Here is a 7,872-nt window from a genome sequence, read left to right as displayed (position 1 = left end):
TGAACAGGCATGTGAGTTTAGTTTGTGAGTGTGTGATATGCGTGTTGGAGCCATGTTTATTTTGACATTTTTAAGAAAAACTTTTATAAACAACGTCAAAACTGACATGTTGATCTGAGCCTTGCTGTTCGAAAACCACATTGGTGTCTGACTTTCGAATGCACCTCCCCTGACTTCACTCGACTTTCGTCTACGGTAGGTTGCTTTCGCCTTACCAATCAAACACTCCCATTATGTTCCATAGTCTAAACACGCTTCTGGTGTTTAACACCTGTATGGCCTACTGTATAGTAGTTAAAATATACCTGTTTTGTAACAATTGCTTTAAGTTTAACTATAGGCTAGTTGTAGGACTCGTGCTTTGCTTTCCAACTGATGCAGGTGTTATCAGTCATTATTTAAGGCAATTTTTTTAACGCATTTAAAAAAAAACATTTCTTGAACAGGCCAGTAGGTGGCACTCGTCCATAGGTCATGCGGGGATCCTTTTGCTTTGATGGATTGACTTCTTTTTCTCCTTCTGCAGCGCTCAGTGCTCCATCTTCATGTGTGCGCACGGGCCCCGAAACGTGCGCATCTGTAGCGCATCTGTAGCGAAGTGCATGTAAAAAGAATGTTAGTTTTGCATAGTTGCTTGTATAGATGGTTATTGGTATGGGTTGCGACATTCAGTGGTGAATGAGTTGTAAGACCTACATGAACACTAAGGGTATCCATCTGGCTTTTCATGGTATTTGAAGTGTCATTTTTAGTCTTCTCCACTCTACTTCAACATCTTTCCACTTGATTTATTTTCCCATTGAACTTTGTCTGGGTCGCTGAGCTGACCCTTATTTTCACATGTGTTCTGTCCTGTCACATTTTCTCTCCTCCCTCCCCTCATGTGTGTTGACTTGCCCCTCCCACTAACACGCTCCTCTGCTCTCTTCTCACTCTCTTCCTCTCTCTCTGGCACACGCAACCCATAGGCGTACAGAGGAGACACTGACACACACAGCAACTCTACAGACATGTCGGACTCCGAGACCGCCGTTCCTACTGAGGCCCCTGTCCCTGCCACATGTGCAAGCATCAAGGCAGACCTGGACAAATGGTGAGTGTCTGTACGGACGGATGTGGTTTTCTCTGTTTTTGTCCGCCATTGCCACCGGGACCAACGTCTCCAGGATGCCCATCCATGGCTTCCAAATCATTGGATGGACATGGCAAATCCGCAGTGCTTCTAGTGCTTTTCACTTAGAAGTTCCCAGTGTCTCCAAGTGGATTTCAGTGTTGAGTTGTGTTTTAATTGAAGCAACTACCCTCCCCGTCGCTTGGAGGAAGGCTATAGCGGTGCATGATGAGTTGATGTTGTTTGAAATCCTTGTGTTGCGCCATGATAAAATGGTGGAGCAGTTGAGAAGTGCAGTGAATGATGATAGAAGAATCCAAATTTAAACTGCCTTGGCAGTTTGGGGGGTTACTATTGTAGTGTAATGGGGGGGTCTTGGGGTCAAAGCACGGCAGTCTCTCGCACACGCCTGATTGAAGGCAGGGAATTTGCCTACATCATGTCCTCTCCTACTCGCTGCCCCCCCCACCCCTGTCCCCGCTCAGCTTTTCTGGCCTTGCTGAGTGAGCGTTAGCCAGCGCTAAGTCGCTAACTCACTGCTTCATTGTCCAAATCTGTGTGTACCTTTCCCCCCTCCTCTGTCCTCCCTCTGCAAGATTAGTGCAGAGTGAGATTGTTGTGGGTTTTATCTCTAGAAATGCGTAGAAACAGGAAACATGATGGCATATGTGAGGGCTCAATGACAGTGCAATGTCAAAGCCCGGTTCGATGCAATGTCAAAGCCCGGTTCGTCTACTCTAGCCCTCAGCGGTTTTCAACTCTGTCAATCTTCATTGACATTTCACCAAAACCTAGATGCATTTTGACCCTTGGTGTTGTATTTTGATTTGTTGTTGCAGGGTTTGGAGCTAGGCTAGGCTAGGCTAGGGCCTGGAGTGTCCCAGCCTGTATAGGCCCGATAAGTCCAGACCAATGGGTGTGAGGGATGAGATAAGGATGCAGGGTTTAGGGGGTGGTAGGTTGCAGGTTGCAGGGCAGGCTAGGGTTGGGCTAGGTTGGCTGCTGGTTGTAAAGTTTTGTTTTAGTAACATTTTCAGGGTGCCTATAGCGGTCTTGAGCCATGGTGAATTGAATGTCATCGAATTGTTGTATGCCACCTTTTTATGAATGGACTGTAGTGTTGATACTCATGGTAGGCCTCTTATAGTTAACTTTGCATCAGGTGCCCTTTACCTCAGTATTTATACTTGTATAATTTGTCATTTGTTGCATTAGAAACTAGACGAAGGCTTTCTCAACACTTGGGTCAAGCACAATTATTTTGTACTATGTACAGTAAATAACATCTACTTTGAAGTTTAGTCAAGGGCCCTGTGCTGTTGTGGTGAAACCTTTCAGGACACTTTGTTAACCCTACAGTCAAGGGTTGTACCGCTAACCCTCAGGCCAGGGTTCTACTGTTAACCTCATGGTCCTTGGGGTTTGTCATTGATGGGCCCAAATGATACTGTATCCTGTAACATGGTCCACGTGACGGCAGTGGACCTGCTGAAGGCAGCGTTGTTGTACCAGAGGGCTGACTGAGTAATGTATACCAGGACGATGTATTTATAGCTCCACTCTTGAATCCTAAATAGTCATGCATGGGTTGGTGTGTAAACGTCCAGGATACCATGTCCTGTCCCATGGCTTTAGTTCATGATAATGTTTTCGACTTACCGTGGAACCTGAAAAAGTATACATTTTTAAACGGCCTCACACAATGCACAGCTGACTGCAGACATCTTGGCTGGCTTGGCCTGCCCTAACATGTCACCTAGAAATACATGGGTTAGTTGAAGGAGTCACCACCTTCACGCCTTCAAACGCAAACAAATTTCATGTTGTTAATTACACCTGTCTTATCCTCGGATATCCACAAGTACACATGCCTTAGGGTCTAGGGGTCAGTTTGGTAATGGGCCAAACAACTCCTCTGGAAAGTACTTTGTGTGTGCTTTGTATGTGCCTGCAGTGCGTTGCGTATCTCCTAGTCAGGATATTGAGACGTATAGATTATATATGTCAATGTATGACTTGGATACCTAACGGCTGCTTTAAATATTAATATTAACCATGTTACAGATGTCTACTACCTGTGTGGGTCCTGCTGTGTACTTTGAAACTTGGTTCTGTAGTAACTTTGGCAGTCTAACTGTGTGTAACTTGTAAGCCAACACCCTAGCCTTCCACACAGACCCTGGCCCCTGGCTTGTATGTAGACATGTGTGTGCTTGATCTGCTTGACTGAAAATGTGGTTTACTTAGATGGAATGCAGTGTTACTGCAATTCAAGAGCCCTTAGCTATAACAGGGCTCCAACTGGAAACCAACTACACCCTATTCCCTATTTAGTGCACTTATTTTGACCAGAGCCCAGTGAGCACACAATATAGGGAATAAGGGTGCCATTTGAGACTCAGACAATGTTTGTATTGGTCCTAGAATGATATCCCTATCATTGTAGGCCTGCCCTTAGTTCCCTCTATAGTTGTTCACTCGCAGGCGTCCCAATGCCATTGAACTCTCCAGTGTGGTGACTTTAGGTCGCTCTTAGTTTCCTACTCAGACAGGCCCGGTAACCAACTTCAAAGCTGTTCACAAGCTAGATGATATTGGCTCTGTGTCCCTACTCTCTTTTCTTTAGTATACTGGTCTGGATGGTTCCCCCCTCTTTGGTGCGCTTTTCTAAGCATCCCTTATTTTCCATTAGGACAGCCTAGTTATACACTTTCTATACACAGTTTGCACTCACTATTGAAGCTCAATTCAGATTATACTGTTGACCATATTATATTTAATACTCCAAACCAATACTTTTTTTAGTTTGAGTTTTGCAAACTTGATTGATACTCAGAATTGAGCAGGAGTTCCTTTTTAAGGCACTAAGAAGGGAAAGATTTGGTGAAGTGGTAAAAGAGGATGCTGTTTGATTGTGAGGCGCTATACAAATTTGACAGTCATAAGATGGGGACTTCAAATAGGCCTATGGCATGTCAAGGGAACTGAAGCCTACTGTTCAGATGGGTTAAATGGAAACTGAAATCTGGACTATAACCTCTCACATAGCCTTAATATTAACTCCTACAGAATTAAGCATTTCTTGCAGTAAAATGTAGTAAAAATTTTGACTCGGGTACAGGAGTGGAGAAATATGATTTATTTATTTTAGCATCTTGAGAGAATGTGTTAGATACCATCTGTAGAGATGCTGTATTTATTAGTTTCATAAAAGCTGATTCAGTATTTCAAACACATAAAATATGCATCCAAGCCGAACTGAAATCTTATCACAGACTATCATGTTGGGTTGTTGTCACAGCTTTCTACACTGAACAAAAATACAAACGCAACATGTAAATTGTTGGTGTTGGTCCCAAGAAGCTGATTTAAACAGCATGATCAGGTGCAGGTGCACCATGCGCTGGGAACAATAAAAGGCCACTCTAAAATGTGCAGTTTTGTAACACAACACAATGCGACAGATGTCTCAAGTTTTGAGGGAGCGTGCAATTGGTATGCTGACTGCAGAAATGTCCACCAATGTCTACCATAATCCCCGTCAAAAATTATGTTTTTGTGAATTTGGAAGTACATCTAACCGGCCCCACAATTGCAGACCATGTGTATGACGTTGTGTGGGCGAGGGGTTTGCTGATGTCAACATTGTGAACAGAGTGCCCCATGGTGGCGGTGGGGTTATGGTATGGGCAGGCATAAGCTGCAGACAACTAACACAATTTGCATTTTATCAATTGGCAATTTGAATGCACAAATTTACCGCAATGAGATCCTGAGGCCCGTTGTGAGGCCCATTTTTTAAAATTAGGTATCTGTAACCAACAGATGCATATCTGTATTCCCAGTCATGTGAAATCCATAGATGAGGGCCTAATGAATTTCAATTGACTGATTTCCTCAAATGAACTGTAGTTATGTATAATCTTTGAAATTGTTGCATGTTGCGTTTATATTTTGGTTCAGTATATTTCCTTAAAACCGATCAAACTGTGGTTATGGCATGTTCTTCCCAGTCCCTAAATGGCTTTCCAAAAGATGCAGAGATGACAGAACTTTACCAATGTCAACAAGATTGAAGCATTCATTCTATTGATTTATGACATTCTGGTGAGCAAGGATTTATTTAGTCTTCTAGGGCAACGTATAATGACAGAAGAGAAGCTGCATGTATCTAAATACAGACAAGTTGACTAACAAATAGCCTACCAAAATGTTGGAAATTATAAGCAGAAACGTATCTAAATGGAGCAAAAACAAATGTTCACTTTATCACATATAGTCGGGCGGTTACGGGTGGGTTATTATCAATTGCGGTTAAACAAACCACTGACCTGTGCACAACTAGTGGCCAGCCGACAGCCCTAAATAATTCACATCTTAATTTCCTGATTGTAAAGGCAGTGTTTCCATCAGTCCAACCACCCAATCGGTCATCCTCCTCCCATACAAACCCAGCCCTTGCCACCCAACCCTCTTTAACTTGCTCTGTGATGCACCCTAAAGTGGTCGGTGCCCATTGCCATGCCAACATGGTGGCGGTGCCATAACGTGACTGATGCCCCCCACCCCCCTCATGTTGTGTGACAGCTATAATGGTGATGTCACCAGTTCACTGCCCCTGCAACCTCCGACATCCAGAGGTAACACTCTGCAGCAGATCACTCTTGCATGTTGATCACTCAATCCCAAGATGTTAACTTGAAACTAATATTTTTTATGTACAGTATATTCAAACCCCCAAAGTTCCCCCTTGGTTCATTCACAAAGGATTCCCCAATTTGTTTGTGGGGAGCTGAAGATGGAGAGACAGTGAGTTAGGTTCTGTTCAGGCAGCATTACATAACGAAGCTTAATTGGTTTGGTTGGTTGACGAGGCCCCAGGCTACAGTTGTAGGGAACCCAGACCCAGTGTCACTCTTATAGTGGCAGAATGAATGTGTTTCTATCCATCCCTCTTTCCCTTCCCTCCCTCCATTACAGTTCAATGTCATTTGATTATTAAAATGGCTACCTGTTTTGGGTTTATCTCCCCTGCTTCTCATTGTAGGTTTGGTCCAGTCATATGTCTCTAAGAACTTTCTCTCAGTGGTAAAAGCAGGGGATGTTTATGGTGGATGGATTATCTGGCCACACAGCCTCAGGGCCAGGTCCTCTGTGCTGCTGTTGGGTAATCTCTGCTGCCTCCACGTCACTGCACTATCACCCTTCCCATGCCTCTTTTTACCACACACCCGTACACTCTTATGCGTTCAGTGACTCACTCGACACACACTACACAAACAACCCTTCTTCAAACCCGTAGCAATCGGCTGCATAAACCTTTTTAATCTGCAGAGACCAGCTGTGAGTTACATCATAGAGATCAGCCCAGCGACAGGGGGACGGGGGGAGGACAGGGCATGGAACCAATGGGAGAATGGTGAGGTAGTGTGGGGTTGCAGGCAGTCATGTCAGTCAATCCATCCCCTCCTGCCGTCTCTGACCAACACCCTCCTACCCAGCCTTTTCATCATCTGTTTTGCATTGTCACGCAATCACTCGCTCTCCCTGATGCCCACCTTCCATCACAGATGGGTTTATCCCCATCCCTCTCTCCCCACCTTCCTCTCTTCCCTCGCTCCCTTTCGCCGTATCACTCTAATGCGTTGTGTCAGTGTCTGCCTGCTGTTTGGTGCAGAGTTCCTGAAATAATCTCCCTCAACACCCTTCCCTGTCCTCTCTAGTGACCAGTATGCCAACAATCTCTACCTATGTAACCAGTTCACTCCTTTTAGTGAGGGCAGTGTCTGTCTGTAGGACCAGTCTGACTTGGTTCAATCTGAAGCATGCCAACATTGTTTAGAAAAGCTCATACTAGGATAGGGTAGGCTTGGACACTTCCAGGCTGACAGCTTGACACCAAAACATCTTTAGTTGAGTTGACCAGGATCATTTGGTGCTGAGCTCGATGGCCAACCTATCTAAATGCTTCAAAGATCGCTATTGGCTCCATAGCTGTCAAATTGTTGGAGGAGAGGATCCAAGGTCCCTCCCTCAGAGGTCCTAACCATTTGGTTGTGTTCTCTCTACAGTGTGAAGGAGGGGGGTGACTGTAAGGATCTGATGGAGGCATTTGCAGCCTGTCTGAAGAGTGTAGCGGAGGCGTCGTGAGGAGAGCAGGAGCTAGACTCACAGGAAATGTAAGTTCACACGCAGGGGCGATGTGTCCTGATATGGCTCCTAACTACTAAAGCCAACCTTTCTTTGTCCAGTAATGGACTCTCTGTAATGCCAAAGGAAATGCTTAGCTGACTATTGGGGCTCACTCATGGAATGTGAATTGAATAGCCTGCAGGATCTGGCTTATGGTGTAAACAACCCAATGGTGTGCCAGCCAGTCTATCCACTCTAGCCAGGGAGGCAGATGTTAAGCCAATATGACTGAAACTAATTCTGCACACTTTCTCTTGTTCACTCTCTCCAGGTCCACTGCACAGGATCCTCCACGTTTCCCAGCATTCCCTTCTGCACAACAAGCACTGGGCTGAATGATACTGGCTGTGTTCGGCGCCTGGCAGAAACCATCCACCTCTTACTTCCCTCCCCAATCCCCCTTGAAGCTTAAATGGTGTCTTCCGATGTATACCCCTGCGCTGCTCCCACCATGGCTGAGTACATCCAATGGTAGACAATTCCGGAGAGCCTATGGGTTTTATGTAAATTGTCCACTTGAGATGTATACATTTAAATGGAATAATAAAGTCTAAAAGAAATTGGTATAA

The 7,872-nt window shown here is 44.8% G+C and overlaps 1 long non-coding RNA gene across 1 annotated transcript; it reads left to right on the top strand.

Moving 5' to 3' along the window:
- Positions 1-924: 924 nt before the first annotated feature.
- LOC115145510 (uncharacterized) lies at positions 925-7,872 on the top strand. The gene is made up of 3 exons (XR_003865974.2): positions 925-1,093; positions 7,183-7,290; positions 7,575-7,872. It is a non-coding gene; the product is annotated as an uncharacterized LOC115145510 (long non-coding RNA).

The sequence above is a fragment of the Oncorhynchus nerka genome, linkage group LG17, assembly GCF_034236695.1.
Source record: "Oncorhynchus nerka isolate Pitt River linkage group LG17, Oner_Uvic_2.0, whole genome shotgun sequence".
Classification (NCBI taxonomy): Eukaryota; Metazoa; Chordata; class Actinopteri; order Salmoniformes; family Salmonidae; genus Oncorhynchus; species Oncorhynchus nerka.
Note: the sequence above shows the minus strand (reverse complement) of the source record. Positions and strands in the feature narration are given on the sequence as shown.